At 34.1% G+C, this 19,854-nt stretch overlaps 1 pseudogene; it reads left to right on the top strand.

Annotated features, from left to right (window-relative positions):
* Window positions 1-426: 426 nt before the first annotated feature.
* LOC149793599 (uncharacterized) lies at window positions 427-3,407 on the top strand (annotated as a pseudogene).
* The last annotated feature ends 16,447 nt before the right edge of the window (window positions 3,408-19,854 follow it).

Below are 19,854 nucleotides of genomic sequence, written 5' to 3'. Positions count from 1 at the left end.
ATTACCTTTTTCTCAGGAGTAGTGTCATCAACTAGAATGTGTGCACACTGGGTAGCTGGTTCAAAGGGTGACCTATTTAATCCACTCTAAGTTGCATTATTATACGTTGAGTAACATTGAATATCAATACTATCTGTTTTTTTCTTATAATAGAATTAAACTCCATGACATCTTTTCTATGCTCTGCCATATCTCTAATGTGGTTATAATCAATGTTTTGGCAAACCGTATTGGAACTTTTCTGCATCCCTTTTGTTGCGGGAGCAGGAAGATTCACAGTCAAACGAATAGTTCTCAACCCTTCATTTCCAACAGAAGTCTGTGAAAGTGGTATCTGAACCGCATTATTTACAAGGTCAGTTTTTCTTCCACTCCCTTTTCTCTGCATTTCTTCATACAGTTCAAACATTCTTGAAGTATAACTGCATGTCGAACATATTGCTCTCTCCCGCAACACCAGACCTCTTTGCTTTTCATGTTCCACTTCCCATGCTAGAAAACCTTGACAGTGTGATTATGGAACTGGTGCTCTCGGAACAAAGTAACGAACATCTCAGTATTATTTTGTGTGTGCATTAAGCGATATGTGTTTTGTTCACCTGATCTATTCATGTGAATAGATGAATAGAAGCTTCATATCAGAAATATAGCTTCAGATTTGAAACAAAATCCATTTATAAAGACAACATTGCTTTGAACTTTTTATTATGCGATAGTATAGAATCCTTTAGCTGTAAATTAGAGCTTGCTACGTGGTATGCCAGATCAACGTATATTACCTCCCTTTGTCTGTAATTGAGTGATTGCAATGTTTCATATCTCTCTCTGTTTTCAATAATGTATGCATTTTATTCAGATTGATATTGAAAAGTAGAGAATATAACACTGCTTGAAGTGGAAAGTAGCCACAATAATGATTCGGAGGGTTTTCTTAACTTGTTATTAGTTTTGGGTAAATGTAGGTATAGATTTATGTATTAGGAAAATGTAACATGCAATTCATTTCTATTATTTAAATTTACCAAGTAGTGTATGCAGCGATAAATTATATCAGTGTTTGAATATTGCATAGAAACTTGGACCTACCCAGGTATCGCAAAGTTCTCCACATATTTCTCCACCTCCAGCTTACATCTTGGCTTGGGCCGCAACAGTTTAAGGATGGACTTTCTGTCTCCAATATCAATGTCAGAATTTTATGGAAATGTGGGTAGTTTTTTCAAATTTGTCTCTTGTTGTCCTTATTTAACAGACATCAAGTGGCTTTGTCTTTTGGCCTGATGCATATTTTTTTCCATTGTTGTGTGGAACATTACCAGGCTTGAAGACATTGCTCCGTCTATTCTTTGCTTCCTTACCCAATCTCATCCTTGTATAATGACAAGTAGCATCTGTTATTTAATTCTTCTGTATAATAAAACTTATATAACTTTTCTTTGGCTTTCATACCTTTTTAGTAAGATTTGGGAGTGATGAATCACATGCGTTGATGGTTTAAATAATTTTGGAATGTCACCATCTCTTGATGCTTCATGAGGGTTTGTATTGGTCTTAGTCACAGAATGGCAATGACCTCTTATCATTTAGACCTGTCATGTGGCACACTTATTTGTGTGGTGTGAATGACAGGAACAGGGATGCAAGTCATCTTATTTCTGTGTGAGTCAGAAAGAAAAGAAATGCAATCTAGAAATTTAAAACATTTAAAACTTGTCTTATAGCCAGGAAGAGATGAAAGTACAGTGCATCAAGTAATTTGATACCCTGTGATGTCATAAATCTGAATAAAATGCATAAATTATTGAAAACAGAGAAAGAAATGAAACCTTGCAATCACTCAATTACAGTCAAATGGAGGTAATATACGTTGATTTGGCATACCACGTAGCAAGCTCTAATTTACAGCTAAAGGATTCTATACTATCACTTGATAATAAGTGCAAAACAATGTTGTCTTTATAAATGGATTTTGTTTCAAATCTGAAGCTATATTTCTGATATGAAGCTTCTATTCATCTATTCACATCAATAGATCTGGTGAACAAAACACATATCGCTAAGTGCACACTCAAAATAATACTGAGATGTGGAATACTTTGTTCCGAGAGCACCAGTTCCATAATCACACTGTCAAGGTTTTATATCATGGGACGTGACACATGAAAAGAAAAGAGGCCTGGTGTTGCAGGAGAGAGCAATATATTCGACTTACAGTTATACTTCAAAAATGTTTCAACTGTATGAAGAAATCCAACGAAAATGGAGTGGAAGAAAAACTGTCTCTCGAAATAATGCGATACAGATAGCACTTTAACAGACTTCTGTTGGAAATGAAGGGTTGAGAACTATTCGTTTGACTGTGAATCTTCCTGCTCCCGCAACAAAAGGGATGCAGAAAAGTTTCAATACGGTTTGCCAAAATATTAAATGAACAAACATGACAGACATGACAGCGCATAGAAAAGATGTCAAGGAGTTTAATTCTATTATAGGAAATCAGACAGATATTATTGATATTCAGTGTTATTCTTCGTATTATAATGCAATTTAGAGTGGATTAAGTAGGTCACCCTTCGAACCAGCTACCCAGTGTGCACACATTCTTGTTGATGAAACTACTCCTGAGAAGAAGGTAATCAGAATAGCTGCAAAGAATAAACTATGCATATTGGGTAAATTCATACATCCGATGATGAAGCCAAACTGTGTCACTGCTCAGCAAATATAAGTTTACAAACAAATATTGGAGATGAATATACATTTCGTAAGGAAGGGCTTATACATTTGAAGAAAACAGACACTCTAGAGGTACGCAACATGTCATCTGATCAAGACACTTCCAGTTACCGGGTTAGCTTGGAACTTAACAGAGAAGGAATAGCTGAAACAGTCCCTGTAAATCATATTGATACACGCCATCTGGCTCAAAATCATAGAAAGTTCATTAAAGGTCAGAGCAAATTAATTGATTTGATGCTAGGACGAACTAAAATACTGAGAGAAAAGATGCAGAACAACCTTGCACTTGTTTTGACTAAGAGGTGCCAGGCTGAGTTTGAAAAATCTTTTAAAAATATGATACATGTACACCAAAGTTTATATGTAATCTATCTTATGCAACATATGCAATAGTTAAGTGATATCAAGGTGATCATAGTCTTTGTCATAAGCAGTCTAATATGTGCTGGGTAGCTGGTAATAGCTGGATAGATAGACATACATTCTTGCCAAGTGATTTCAAATGGAAAATATCCAGTGAGAGAGAGGAGTGTACATTACGCATGTGTGTTGAGTACCGGATAGGTAAATCTACAGTGTCAAAAACAAAAGTCAACAAGAACACCAAGCACGTTTGATCAGTGAATCGAAGGATAAAACGCAGCTTACCAAAGAATATAACCCTCTAGAGAAACTTCCATGGCAGTGTTCATATTTATATTCATAACTGTAACCATGGACCTGAAGAATCTCTGGTTCAGCTTTGTCAATCTATGGGATGTCTGATTTCAGCTTGTAGCTCTGTAGCAAAACATCTGAAAAGCAAGCAAGATATATATAGTAGAGATAAAGTGTATAAAGCAAGTACAGTATATAAGAGAAAAAATCTGAGAAAAGGGCATTTATTTACAAACTCTATGAGAAACATCAAGAAGAAAAGAATTAGAACAAAGGCAAATTAATGTTTATTATGGCTAAAACCTACAAGCATAATATGAACATTCTTACCATAAACACCAACCATGTTATTACCTTTCTACAGGTTGAGGCAGTGCGGCACGTGCAGGTTTGTGCACAGTCCTTGACTTTTACAATGCTCTCAGCTTTGATTTACTGAATGTGCCTCTAATTCTAAATGATCAGTATTGATACATACGCGTTTGTGACATAAGTGGCTTACATTTAAAATCTCTCCCCCACCCCTTTTTGGTATTGTTGCATTTATTAAATGGCATTTAACCATATAGGCCAATCTGTGGACACCAACATATGACATTATGTCATCGATCCATACTATTCTCTTTTTCCCATTGCCTGAGCTATTTACTGCTCCTGTCCAATGTATACACCCCGTCCCATCTGTGTTTTCTTTACATAGATTTCTTCTCCAAAATCACTTGCAAACCATGAGAAAAGACTCCATTTGATTGTCATAAGTAAAAGCCACCCAAATGATACCATGGATGCACGTGGTAACCATGGAAACAACAAGCTCCTGTTATTGTATAGGTCGCATAGTAATCATATGGAAACACTATCATATTCAAAATTCAATAACTTAAAATTTCTGGGTGCTGATGATGAGACCAATAATTATCCGTGCACAACTAAACTTGGTTCAAGCTTATGTGTTGAGAACACCATATGAACAGCGGCATTTTGTTTACCTACATGTGCATGAAACACATACTTTTTGATTCTGCACCAAATGAATCAGGTGCTACTTTCATTATTGAGTACTTCTGAGTCAAGCCTATGAAAATACTAAATTGCATCGATTAAATTTTGTCTAAATTTTGTTCAATTACATATTGGATAAGCTCTCAAAAAATATTTTACTAAAATTTGAATTTTCATTAATAATCAATTATGGACCACCAAACCCTTAAATACTCTATTATTTGTTCACCCATTTCTAGGCAGGTTCTCAGTTCTAACCGTATAATTAGTACCGTGTGTCCTATAGCCAGATCTATATTTGTTAGAAAGTCATGTGTTTTACTCTTTGATATTGGAGTATAACTGTAAGAAAGAACTGGCCATGCTTGTGCAAAGATAATAGTGTAATGGCACTTTACTTGATACCACTGTGTATAGCTAAATCGCATCCGCATTACATGTTGCTGAGTTGTATTGTACTTATTACTGGTTTATTCTTGTTAATAAAGTAACTGTTTTCTGCCTTTGTAACTTCATGTTATCTTTCTATGGCATGCATGCTACACAAAATAAACACAGACATGCTGACATCAGCAAGTATGACATCACAGGATATCAAATTACATGATGCACTGTATTTTCTTCTCTTCCTGGCTATAAGACAAGTTATAAATGTTTTAAATTTCTAAATTGCATTTCTTTTCTTTCTGACTCACACAGAAATAAGATGAATTGCATCCTTGTTCCTATCATTCGCACCACACAAGTAATTGTGGCACATGACAGGTCTAAATGATAAGAGGTCATTGCCCTTCTGTGACTAACACCAATACACAATCTCATGAAGCATCAAGAGATGGTGACATTCCAAAATTATTTAAACTATCAACGCATGTGATTCATCACTCCCAAATCTTACTAAAAAGGTATGAAAGCCAAAGAAAAGTTCCATAAGTTTTATTATACAGAAGAATTAAATAACAGATTATACTTGTTATTACACAACGATGAGATTGGGTAAGGAGGCAAAGAATAGACAGAGTGATATCTTCAAGCCTGGTAATGTTCCACACAACAATGGAAGAAATATGCATCAGCCCTAAAGACAAAGCCACTTGATGTCTGTTAAAAAAGGACAACAAGAGACAAATTTGAAAAAGCTACCCACAGTTCCTATAATACTGACATTGATGTTGGAGACAGAAAGCCCATCCTTAAACTGTTGCGGCCCAAGCCAAGATGTAAGCTGGAGGTGGAGAAATATGTGGAAAACTTAGCGATACCTGGGTAGGTCCAAGTTTCTATGCAATATTCAAACACTGATATAATTTATCGCTGCATACACTACTTGGTAATTTTAAATAATAGAATTGAGTTGCATATTAAACTTTCCTAATACATAAATCTATACCTACATTTACCCAAAACTCATAACAAGTTAAGAAAACCCTCAGAAACATTATTATTGCTACCTTCCACTACAAGCAGTGTTATATTCTTTACTTTTCAAATAAATCTGAATAAAAATGCATATAGTATTGAAAACAGAGAAAGGAATGAAACCGGGTAATCGCGCAGAGACAAGAGGTCTGGTGTTGCGCGAGAGAACAATATGTTCGACATGCAGTGATACTTCAAGGATCTTTTAACTGTATGAAGAAATACAGTGGAATGGGAGTGTTAGAAAAACTGCCTGTGTAAATAATGCGATACAGATAGGACTTTCACAGATTTCTCTTGGAAATGAAGTGTTGAGAACTATGTTTGCATGAAAAACATGTTATTGATTCTGCATCAAATGAATCAGGTGCTACTTTCATCATTGAGTACTCCTGAATCAAGCCTGTAAAAATACTAAAATTGTATCAATAGAATTTTGTCTATATTGTTTTAAAATTGCATTTAGGATAAGCTCTCAAAATATATTTTTACTACAATTTTCATTTTCAATATTAACCAATTATGGACTACCAAAGCCGAAAATACTCTATTATTTTTTCACCCATTTCTAGTCCGGTTTACAGTTCTTCCGTATAATTAGTACCGTGTGTCCTACAGAAGCACAGCCAACTTGCTAGGTAGAGTGATCAACTCAACACTCTCCTTCAGATAAGATGGATTAAAAGTCTGTAGTTTTTAGTATATTTACTGGGACGGAGTGTTATCGATTTAGCCAGAATTTATAAAACTGCAATGTTGTATGTTTGTCAATTATATCAAAAGAGCTCTCTTTATAATTTTCAAGAAAATCAGGCAATGCTCCCAGAACAACCGTAAATATATTAAGACAAATGTTAATATCAGTATTGAAGTAGAAACTTCTTTTCATTTCTCTGCCAGTCAGAGTTAGAGGTGTACAATAATCATGTTGTCACAGATAGGCATCACGACTCGATGGCGCTATCTAATCTATAAATATTAATGGCGCGTCTAAGATCTAACTGATATATCCAGTCTATGTACAAAGTTGCATTAGATTAGGAATGATTTATCATTTTAACAGTAACTGAAGGTCTTGTATGATTATATGGAGGACATTGTGCTAAATGAGATCTCGTTCTAGATCATTTATATCATTTTCGTATTAATCTATCTTGCAAAGTGTGTTATCTCGGTCACGAAACGTTTATTACGAACTGAAAATTCTACAAGTAAGGTTAAAATACCAAACAGACTTCCATCTAAACATTACTTTCAATAATGTAAATCGGTTTAATTCAGATATTGTGGAAATGTCTGACAAAACGGTTTGTCATGCTTATCTTCGTCTTAAACAATGCATACCTATTCAAGTACTCAGGTACAATCATGTAAATCATTTTTCAGTTATGTATGAAGATTTAATTTTAACTTATATCTAAAAATTGTATTTAAATTAGACGCGTATACAAGAAATGTTACGTAAGCAATATTCCAGTCGATTACGTAAATCGTGACTTTACTGATAAGATAAATCACTTTTGAGCAATATAATATTTCGCAAATAAAATATGTTGTTCATGGTGATGTCACATTTAAACCTTGCTGTGCATATATCTAATGCCCTATTTATGAAACAATAGTTTTTAATTCGAAGTGCAGTTGAGAGTACAATATTGATTTTCTGTCATATCGTAATTGATACTTCTGCCATGTTGTAAGTCTTTATCAAGTTATCATGGTGATGTGTATCCGTGTAATATGAATCACTCGAGAACATGTGGCAATGTTGAAAAGTATTTGGAGGTGAGCCAATATCAATTGATATGTAAAGAAAAGTAAATTGTTTTGAAAAGGGAAATACCCTGTAAGATTCGCATTATGTGTATTTATTTCTGTCAAAATAAATATAAGTAGTATTTCCTTTATTCACACCAAGAACCATAATAGAAGTCTACGTAAACAAAAATGAAACTGACAGTATTTACCCATATAGTTCTTTATAATAAAATTTTTTTAGTTGTCATTCTGTAATTGTTTAAATATGTTTTTAACAGGAAAAGCACATTTATTAGATACTGTCAAACAATATGATCGAATTTAATCATCATGCTGATATATTCTGAAAAAAAAATATACAAGGATTTTCGATTGCGATACTGTCGAAGTTGATTCAAATAAAGAATGCAATAATAGTGTGGACGACCTAGGAAACGTATTGAGTACGGTGAATTGAAAGGCTTCCATGTGGGGTGAGTTAGAATTTACAATCATATCGCCACATGACATGAGCACTAATCCTGAGACTGATAAATTGCAATACTGAATTACATTGGACATTAATAACTTTCCATTGTTGAAGAGAACAAACTACACCAGGGAACATGGACCGTACAAATTTTAATTTTAAATATTAGCGACCCGTAAATTGATTGACAAAGTGAAAGAAAAATAATAAAGGAAAATTAAATTTCCCTGATTTGTATCATACGAATGGTCTATGATATGCAAAATAGCATAGTTTTGATATTCAGCCTGTAACTTAAGACTTAATTAGATTTGATTGAGGTTTAAGTTCGTAAATTAAATGACAGAACACAAAACCAGAATAGCCAATATTTGTCTTCATTTGCATATAAGAAAAATACTAAGCTCAGTATTTTGGTTATTAACCATTGCAGGCAATGTTTCTTTCATTGTTATTAGTTATTTTGAAGCCGGGACGTTACAATCCCGGAGTCTTGCACTCTATAGGACCAAAATCGAACTCAGTCTAGGAGACCCTGCAGGTAAATTGACTCGAATCTATGTATGAATTAAACATATTCTGGTGTTATATAACATAACTTACATAACTTTATTTACACGTTAGTTTAATAAAACTAGTTTAAGAGATAGCTGCTTGTTCAAAATCAAACACGTTGTGTAATTATTGTTCCTATTTTTAAAAGTATTTTGGATAAGCAATGAATGGAAAGACTAGTTATTATGAGCGGACAGGGTAAATCTTTCTGTCACAATCGACGTCATCGTTATAAGAGTGGTAGTAGGAACTACGATTTGAGTTAAAGAGTGTGTTAACAAAAGAGTTGCAAGACAATGATATGAAAGGAAACCAAATGTATTGAACCCGTGTAATCGCATTCATATAGTGGACAGGTGTGATCTGGATACAACTTGTGGCATTTATGCTAATATTTCATATTATCCTCGTTTTTATTTTTTGTAATTTTGCCTCTTTGTGCTATTTCACTCTCAGTGGTTTGGGAGGCTTGCAATATTGTTCAGATTCGTAAATCAATATTTTCCTAATTTTTAAATAATAATAATAATGATAATAATAATAATAATAATAATAATAATAATAATCAGTCTTGCATTACTGGCGAATTATTATCATAACGCATCTGCAGGTCATATGTCTCTTTACGCATAGTTTGCACAGGTGAAATGCACGTTTAATTTAAGACATTGAGCATGTGACTCGGAAATGACTTGTTTAGATGACATCATCATATTCATAATATTTAATCAACCGATCAATAAGTAAATCGGCATATGCATTGAGCAACTAACCAAATAGTCTGTCAAACAGTAAGAATAGCAATAAGTCAGTGAGTCATCACATAGCAACAAAAAGTAAAGATTTCTATTCACCGTTATTTAGTCTGTATTTGTTCTGTTTTATCAAGAAGATATTTCATGCGAATTATATTTAGATAGATGAATATAGAGAATCTCAAACGGCTACGGATTTAATACTGATGTTATACAAATAATAATGTCCAGCTTCTAGGAGCCTTGACAAGCAAATATGGACATTATTGAATGAGTTTCATAAATTTAATATACTTCAATACCTATTGTATGTTCTGTTTATCACATAATTTGATTGTAATGGAAATATTTTAAAGAGAAATAAAAATAAATACTTTCATTCCTTCTGTCTCAGCCCTTGCCTCGGTCATTTGTTGTACGTAGAAAAATACTATATTACTGAAATAACAATGCATGGCTATATATCCAGTGGCATTTAAAAATAGATTATTTTATAGGTCAACGCGCAACTGTTTTACCAAATCAATAAACAATTGACGCCGACGTAAATTTCTGTTCAATATTATGTCACATAGTTGATTCGTGTTAAGTTAAACGAGCAATACATTATACATCAATTTCGATGAGACTGTCTACAATAGTACCACTGAAGGCACATCAGTTCAATAATTTTCCAGTTGATAGATATTCGTGTAAAGGGATGATTGCTAAATACAGAAGTTTCAGTTTTAACCTCTTTGTCAAAAATATATTTGCATTGTTTGCCTTGGAACATGTACATAGACAAATTGCATTTAATGTTGGACTTAAATCATATAATACGAAATATTAGCTCGTTGGAGCTATTTAGTAGCTTAAAAAATGATTAGAATATTATCTGACAGCTGGAAGACCGGCGTATTTTCACATTATTCCTTAAATAGTCCGTTGTCAGTTGACTGATATCCTTAATTTTATATGCAACCCTTAATTTTATTTGTAATTAAATTCGCCACATTCCGTCATATCAAAAATATTAAACTGCACAGATTAACTGTAAAGTGCACCAGCCATGTGATAAAGATATTGATCGACCCAACCACTCCTACATCCATCCATCTACTTATCTATCCACCAATTTAACTATTTCCAAAATATATTACTTATATCAGGAAAAATCACCTTGCGTAACGTGTTAATCATTTCTTCAATATAATTGGTAATCTTGTGCGTCTTTTTTTTCCCTACCACAAATTCTCATCCTTGTTCATTCTTTTGTTTTCAAACATCGACAGACTTGACATCTCATTAAATACAAGCTTAAACAGGCTGTTTTTTTTTACATCAAAGTTTTCGACGCCGCTATGACCTGTGAAGGGTCGATTTATTTATAAATGAGTGACCATCTTTCCTTTTCGGCTATATGGATTCAGATCACAATTACTTTCCATGTATGTTCCCTGGATTTGTTACTTAGAAATATTCTTTCCACTGCGACCAAATCCTAAACATTCATATTGTTTATGTAACATACCTTCAAACTATTTTTGAAGCGGTTGTCATAGGTTTACCGGCATTTGTTTTAGAGGTACGACTCACAACAAAGGACCGTTCACAGATTTTACTTCTGCACCTTCATCAATGACTCATTGCTCAGTGTGTACTGTCAGCGAAATACACACAGATAACAACACGAAAATTCTCAAATCCTAATTTTAACAAAATTATCCTTAAACAATTAGCAAGAATAGCTAAATCTAACTCTTGTATCGACACGTAAGTGAGAGAGGAAAACTATGCTGTTAGAATAGATTGTGGATAATGAACCGGAAGTAACAATTGCGTCCACAATCCATATTCGACCATGATCTAGTTGCATATTTTGATTTATTTGCAGTGTCAATAATGGACTCTTCCGGAACTCTAAATGACTATAGCGCATTTGATGTTCATAGACCAGTGTTTTTCAGTATTGAATGAATTGTATTGTGTTGTATGCCAACATGAATTACTTTTAAATCATTCGTGTACGAACCAATTTAGTAAATATAAATATCAATTCCATTTCGATACTCTGACGCGAAAACGCAAATAGAAACAGACAATAGTATGGACTAGTTGGAGTCATATTTGGAGACAAAATATGTTGTCATAATGTTAAATATTCTACCAGGGTGTCTACCTCGGTCCTTGTAAAAATTAACATCGCAATAATAAGAAATAACAGAAACTATCTGAAACTTTCACAAAGGACATCATAATGAGTTTTACACATATATTTTTATTCATTCATCTTTACATCCATCGACATATACATACATAACAATTTGCTCTTTTGAAAACAGCAAAATATGGTCACTGATTTAGGTACAATACAAGAGTGAGCTAAAATTTACAATGTAAAACCAACGTCATTTTAAAAGAAAAGCTTGCATCACACTTACTTATTCAAGACAGTTTTGAATTAAAGAGTAAAGCTCGGAGATGGGTTATTGGACAATCAATCTTATTATGAAAACCATGGTTAAGATAATCGTCAATAATAATTTGAATGAAACATGAATTGTTACCATATCTACTGCAATACACATGTATAAATGTAGACTTCAATCACATCCCTGAATGTATTTATCCTACTGGTACAATCCTTAATAACCCTTTCAGCGCGTCATGTGGTACATGCATGCATAGTTATCTTGGACCAAAAATGTAAACCGTATATATAGACATAAAAGTTAGCGGTACTATAGATCGTACCAGAAACGTGAGCAAGGTTATGGGGTAGTTAGGAGAAACATTTCATTTTGTACTTATGTTGAGATAAAAAAAATAAATACTGTATATAAATGAACTAAAACCCCAAATGGGGAAGTACCTCAATAGCGTAATGATCCGCATTTATCATTTTGTCACCGGTTTGCACTGTTTACTAAGTAAACAACCACTTACGTTATCAACAATGATGAATTAACAATTCTAGAAGGTTTCAATCATATCAGCCATCAGCAAATTCCGACTTCGTTGATCGGAGTGAGGGGAATGCTGAGAATATTAGCCAATAATAGTACTTAGCACAACATCAAATGACCGAGACTAATTCCTGAACCAGGTGAACAAAACGTGCATTTCTTTTTGTTTTCTTTTTCTCAATCTTTTCTCGCCAGTGCACTAATTCTTTGCCTTACCATATAACATTTTGTACCAGGATTAACAAGCGGTAACAGCGTGATAGCAGAAATATAACTTAGAGAAAAGCAGCAGCACCATTGCACTAATTGTCTTATTCTCTGAAATTGTACTGAAAGGTTCATTTTCAGCAACAAAACGAATTAAAGATATAAAAAGATTAACCATGGATTTCAAAAGTAAACAAGACATGAAAATGGATTTATATAAATACTCAATTTTATTAACATTTGCACACAAATGATGATGCAAGAAACGTTTGAAATCATATCCATGAAATAAAAATCGTGTGAAACTGAACCGTGTCATATATACAAGGTGACCTATTAGTGTAATGTAATACGATTCCTGAAATTGACAATAATGTCGGAGAGAATTTGCTCTACCATTCAAGGAAGCTGATAAATAGAAATGAAATGTTGTCATTCTAAAAGGGATGTTATCATGTGTCCAAACTAGGTTAACTCTTCGCATTTTTACATACATAAGTCCTAATTCGCTTAATTCTGCATCTCATTTCTCAGCTTGATTGTGTTGCATTGAGTTTTATATATATCAGCTTATTTTGTGTCTACCTCAGTAACGTCTTCATCTGAAGACAAAGTATTTACTTATTTACTACGTTTAACAAAGACAACAAAACATGCCAATATTTAAATAATTCCTCTATTTTGCTCTAATTTCTATTTTTATTATTTCAATTTTTCCGGATTATAACAAAAAAGTATGTTCCTTGTCAAGTAACATGAATAATATCTTAATTTGACATGTTCTACATATTACTGCATAATTCATGAATTTCACCACCTCTTAAATTCGTTTCATTGTATATTTGTTTTCTCAGCCTGAATTATTTTTCTTAAGTTTTATATAAATTACCTTATTTTATATCTTCCAAAAACACATTTGAAGAAAAAGAGAAAGTAAGGACGTAGCTAAAATGAAGACAAAACGTGTGCAAATTTAGTATACTTTATTTTTCTTTGTTTTGGTTTACGTGAAATAAGAATGCCATCATTATCGTGTAACATGAATGCTATGTAACCCGGATGTCATCTTGTAACACATGCACGACTAATAGCTTGCACTAGACTCAATCACTGACATATACACCCAAATATGATGACATATGAATTCAAAAGGGTCTCACCTAAAACGAATGTCAGAGTTTTTGCTTTAGTGTGTGATAGTTTGTTTTTCTTTATGTCCACACATTTTAAATGAAATGTATAAACTTTTTAGGTGCTCGTTTGGCATATGCAACAAAGATATTTGCAAACGGGAATATTAGTTGATGGATGGAGGGGGTCTAAATCTATGAAATTAGATTATATCTCCGTTTAAATATGAATGCATTTTTTTGTCTTAGTGAACATATCAGACATACAAGTATACATATCCATCTACAACAATTAATTGTGCCATGCATTGTTAAATATGACATTAAAAGGCACATTTAAAAAGAAACTGATTCGTCAACATTTCATTTTCATTCTGCCTTGACCAAAGTTGAAGAAAAACATCATTCCATCCCTTCTGTTCCCTTACTTTTCCCATGCTTGAAAGTCGTACATCATATCTTTGTTCGTCATACGAGTCGCATGAACATTTCACATATACTATTTCACTTTACAGATGTGGTACTGAAAAAAACTTTCAAATTTGTGTTGTTTTTCTATGGGAACCTTCCAATTCTATATCCCAAAGCCTACAAAAGATAAATAAATGTCACGATTAAGAAAATATATTATTGTTCCTTCACGTCTAACCTTGTCCTGAGGAAAATGTTAAGCAATAATTTAGCACACAATATCAGCTTTAACATTTATTACAATTATATCCTAAATATTATACTACTTTTATTATATGTACACACACGCTCATGATTACATTCGAAGCACGGCTATCGACACAAACAGACGTGCGGATGTGTGCTTGTTGTAGGTTGAAGTGCTTTGTTTAGCAGGAGCCTGTAGAGAAACATCACTAAGTAAAGATCAAAAAAGAAGAAGAAGAACAGGAACCCCTCGAGCTACAAAGAACAAAGGATCAACAAAGCAACAAAGGAAGCCCGCCAACCGACACAAAGGAACAAGGGAACTTGGAGCAAGGAACAATTAGTTAGGATCACACAAAAAACCTATGGGTACTTTGAAATTCCGTGCTATTTAAACTGATCCTTTGTTTTGCTATTATTGTTATTAATTATTCCTCTCTAAACCTTTCTTCTTCCTCTATAAAAATATTAAGCACTTTTGGCGTCATTATCATAAAACAAGTGCTAGGTCTCATACTATCGTACACTTGGACCGAGTCCTTGTATATCTTCAAGCACCGGAAAATCATTGTAAAATACTCGGTTATTAGATAACGCCAACTACTAACCGTTTACCTAATTCTTCTATTTAACAACTAAATAATAAAACATCATCCTTGTTTACCGTTTCTTCCGAAACCATGTGCTTGGACACATACTAGCAAACACCTGGACCGGGTCCAAACACATTTTAAAGATCAAAGAAAATCACTGTAAGATTCACGGTTAGTGGAGAAACTAACATCTCTAAATCCCACTATTCTTCCCTCCATTTTCTGTTTAAACCTAAGCCTTCTCTAGCGAAAACCTCAGAAACAGGTACTAGGAAACACACTAGTAAACACATGGGCAGAATCCTGGTAAGTTTGTAAGCATTCACAAATCTCTACATCGACGTTCTGCCATAAAGAGAATTTTGGCCACCATTCTTACTATTGTACCTATTAAGACGCCTCTTTCAAAATTAGCCTAGTAGGAAAATCAACAGTTAAACGTAAAATATATTTTTAATTATTCAAAATCAACTATCCAAACAAAATGCCACAACTAAAGGCTGCATTTACCAACTGACAAAACCTAAGTAGGAAACAAAACACTCTCGCCAAGCAAAATACCAAATGCACACCCCAACCTCAACAGCAATCTCAGGGCACCACTAGCCCCCCTCCACAAATTAAATTAGGCAATGTTAAACAATTCAACAATGAATACATCCAACAAGTAGTTGAAACAACAAGACCCCTACCAGCCCAATACACACAACCAAAAATAACCAAACCAAAGAATATATGGAATCTCCAGTCTACTTTCAAGACACAAATACTTCATAGAAATGAGAAGAACTCGATGATACTATTCCCATGTCATGGAGCAAACTTTTCAATGGAACCCTTACCTCAAGATCCCCCCCCCAATCTAGTCAATACATATGCGTATAAAAGACTCAGATACAACTGCATACTCCAATTGAACAAATAAAAAACCATGTACCCGCCAAAATCGACCAATTCCATCAAAAAACATCGCCAAAAAAACTAAGAAGGAGGTTATTCCCAATAGCCACAAACCTGGCCCATCAGGAAAAATAACCAAGAAAAGAACAAATTCCCAATATTCCAAAAACATGCCACCAAACCTAACCCTCTAAGGCACCAAAAAACAAAAAAACCACAACCCCTCCACTAACGAAAAAACTAAACCTACCAACTCAGCATGACATGATGAAACCTCAAAATCTATACATCAAGTAAGCCAAAATAATTAGACATACATAGGAAAAGGTAAGAGCCCAATTAAACCTAAAACTCAACCAATACCCACCAGGAACAACCATATTGGAACCATCCACAACCCCAATACCAAAATGTGAAACACAAATTCCACTCGATTGAACACACTCCCTAAATAAGTAGCAGAAATAACCAACTACTTAACTTGTGCACAAACCGTATTATGATAACCCTTAATAAAGCACACCAGGACAATCTAAACTGATTAAACCAAAAACAAAGTATTGAATAATCCAATGTAGTACCCTCAACCAAGTAGAGACATTTCTGCAAATTGAAAAGATAGGACCTATCTAAATTAAAGTAGACACCACACAGTACAAAAACGATCAAACATCCCTACTAACTCTAATATAACACCCCCAAGCCTCAATTGAGTTCTAACTCCAAAAATGATACTCTCAAGCCAACCCCTACACTCAACAACATTTTTTAAGAAAGTCTTAACTCTTAAAGGTTACAACAAGAACCGAAATAATGAATCACTATTAAAAAAAACTTCAAGTTAATGGAACACATATTGGAAAAGCATACCGACTCAAAAACTATAAAGGGCAGTACTATAAGCTACTGAACCACTAACTACATTAATCAAACTATGCCCACAAATGCCGCTTCAAACCGAGATGTCAACAATGCGGAGGTCAACACAGAGGTACACGTCGCTCCCATAAACCTAAATGCCCAAATTGCGGGGAACCACATCAACCCAGAGCAGTAGAATGTAAATATACAAGGAAAGAAAACCTAATCATAGAACTCACGAACATCAAACAATTACCATATCCAGAAGCAAAAATTATGGCAAATAAATCTAATCAACTACTGGAACAATCTGAAGCACGCAAAATATCCAACCACCGGGAACAACCTTGGACTAGCAGAAAGTTCAACCCACAAAAACAGCCCCAAAATAAAATCGAAACCACATTATATACAGTAACCTCACAAACAGACCCCCCACATTAGATAACAAATCAAAGACGTTACCTCCCTGAAAGTAAGATAAACACAAACTATTCAGTCAAAGATAATACCCCGTAAAAACAGAAATGATAAAGGAACTAATGAACAGTAATGAATAGCATGACCCACCAGCCATACTGATTACTCTCATGGCCATGCTCCCCCAGATAGGCCACTGGGCCTCCAGTATAGTAGATAACTACAACACCCTTTTGGATAATACAAGGAAACATTAACTCACTATTTGGCAATGGAACTGTAGGTGATTAATTAAAAATCTCCCAGGGCTAAAATACAAACGTAACAACATAACCACCAAACTGGACATTATCTGCCTCCAAGAAACCCACGTAATTGAAAATTTAAAACGCCTAGTTAAAATACAAGGATACTCCCCGGTATCTTTAAACACCGCTAATATTTAAACATCGCAGTTCCACTTGCCTACAATAATTGCAATAATATAGAAATACAATCAATATTAGTAAGTACAGGCACCACAAACAAATTACCAACAACACTTCCAACAACTTAATCATATGTGGTGACTTCATTGCACACAGTGAATTATGGGAGGGGAATAGGAAAGACATAAGAGAAAAAAACGATCGCAGAATGGTTAACTGAATGTAATCTAATCATCCTCAATAACTAAACCCTGAGGATAGCTCTCTCAGCCATAGACCTATCCATTAGCACCTTTAAAATAGCACAAATTACTAAATCGATCAAGGAGTTCCATTAGGTAACGATCATTTACCAATTATCATAACCCTCCAAATAAAAACTCAACATGCCTCCATTGAAGTCCCCCTAGATGGAAATATGACCATGCAGACTAGGATCACTTTAAAAATATGTTAGCTACTATAAACACTAAAGACTTAGAAAACCAAGATATTACATTTTCCATGATAATATAATAAGTACAATCCTTGATGGAGCCAAATTAAGCATCCCAAAATCCATAAGCTCCCATAATAAAGAGACAATACCATGGTGGAGTGGTCAATGCAGAATAGCACATAATAAAAGGAGCCCTAAATAAATATAAACACACAAAAAATTTAATAGACTTCCTCCACTACAAAGAAAAAGAGAAAATCCTTAAACAAACCATAAAATTAGCTAAAGACAACTCCTAGCAGTGCTTTTGCTCCAAGCAAACTAAACTTAAAATCAAATTCCAGACAAAGAAATTGGATCCCAATATACAATATACATGTCCAGCCTTCCTATACCTAACAAACAATTAACAAATCATAGCATATTAAAATTCCTTGAAACAACGGGTCTCGAAAGTAGGATTTAACCAACCCCAAATAAACGTATCAGGTAACTATTTAAGACCGGGCCACTTTGATATGTCTAAAGTTAGCTGAGTATACAGCAAAGAAACCTGTCTTACCCCAATAATACCTGTACCTCCCTCAATTAACCCTCCACCTAATAATTAAATACCCATTAAAAAAATATATATATTTTCTTTCCTCTTTTTCTACTTACCTACTATGACCTAACCATTAACAAGCTGCACAGACTACCCTACGTTTCTCTTTTAGTGAATCAAAATTCAAATTTACCATGGGACACCAACCTGGATCCAGCGCACACCTACTGTGGACAGACGTCAGCTTTCCCGCACCTTTCCTCCCTTGCCTCGGCCAGACAGTAACTTCAGCGTACATAAATGTTCCAGCAAAATACACTTCAATAAGAGTGAGTGAAGATACCATTTCCACGCATCTAATCAAGTAAAGCAGAACTAATTAAATATTATACATAAGTGCGTGTTGGGTCTATTACCACTTGTGTCTGCCTTCCATTCACCTAGCATGAAACATCATAATTCGCTAGATGACTGCTAAATTAACAACACTCTCCGAAAGAATAAAAGTCTAGGTGATGAGGCACTGACCTCAGCATCAATTATCAACCTGCGGTACGGGAATAAACCAGAGGCACCGGCACATTAGTGCGCAAGCCTCTTTAATTCAATTAACTAACACACACGCACATAAATACATGTGTGTGTTAAAAGCAATTCGTGCTCGCATTTTCATTATTCATATCTTCTCAACTCTTGATTAAAAGACAACCTTTCCAGACTTATAGTTTCTATTAGTATTCCTAACGTACAAAAGTTTCAATATTTAATACAAATCTAATCAAAAAGCACGAACATGACTTATCACATACCTATTATTTTTAGACCCGTAAATGAACTATAATTTTGCCGTCAAATCCATGGTGCACATTTTATGTTTGTTTGTATTTTATATCTTTAAAAACTGGAATCAATACTAAATAAATAACAATATTTCATAAACTTAAATAAACCTTAATAATCACAAAAGTGCTCAATGTCTTTCATGCAACAATAAAGTCGCAGATGGATTATTTTATGATGTGCTTCATTATTATTATTATTATTATTATTATTATTATTATTATTATTATTAGGGTATCTAGCGTACGTAGAAACTGACCGGATGAACAAATATAAATATTAGTGTTGATCAAATAGAAACCAAGTTAGTCATACGTTGTAAGTATGCATTTCTGCCTTCGTATTTGCTACCGATAAGCATGCAATCGAGAATTAAGTGGAAAATTATCCAGCCAGATTTATCGGATTGGCTAGGCTGTGCGCAACTTGAATTAAACAAGGAAGACGTGGTTTCTTCACGTATGGACATGTGCTGATAATAGTATAAATATCGGCATGAAGTTGTATTATCCCGTTATGGTCTGTACATGAGA

This window comes from Sinohyriopsis cumingii, chromosome 8 (assembly GCF_028554795.1).
Source record: "Sinohyriopsis cumingii isolate HCF-2022 chromosome 8, ASM2855479v2, whole genome shotgun sequence".
NCBI lineage: Eukaryota > Metazoa > Mollusca > Bivalvia > Unionida > Unionidae > Sinohyriopsis > Sinohyriopsis cumingii.
This window is presented reverse-complemented; position numbering and strand designations above follow the sequence as displayed.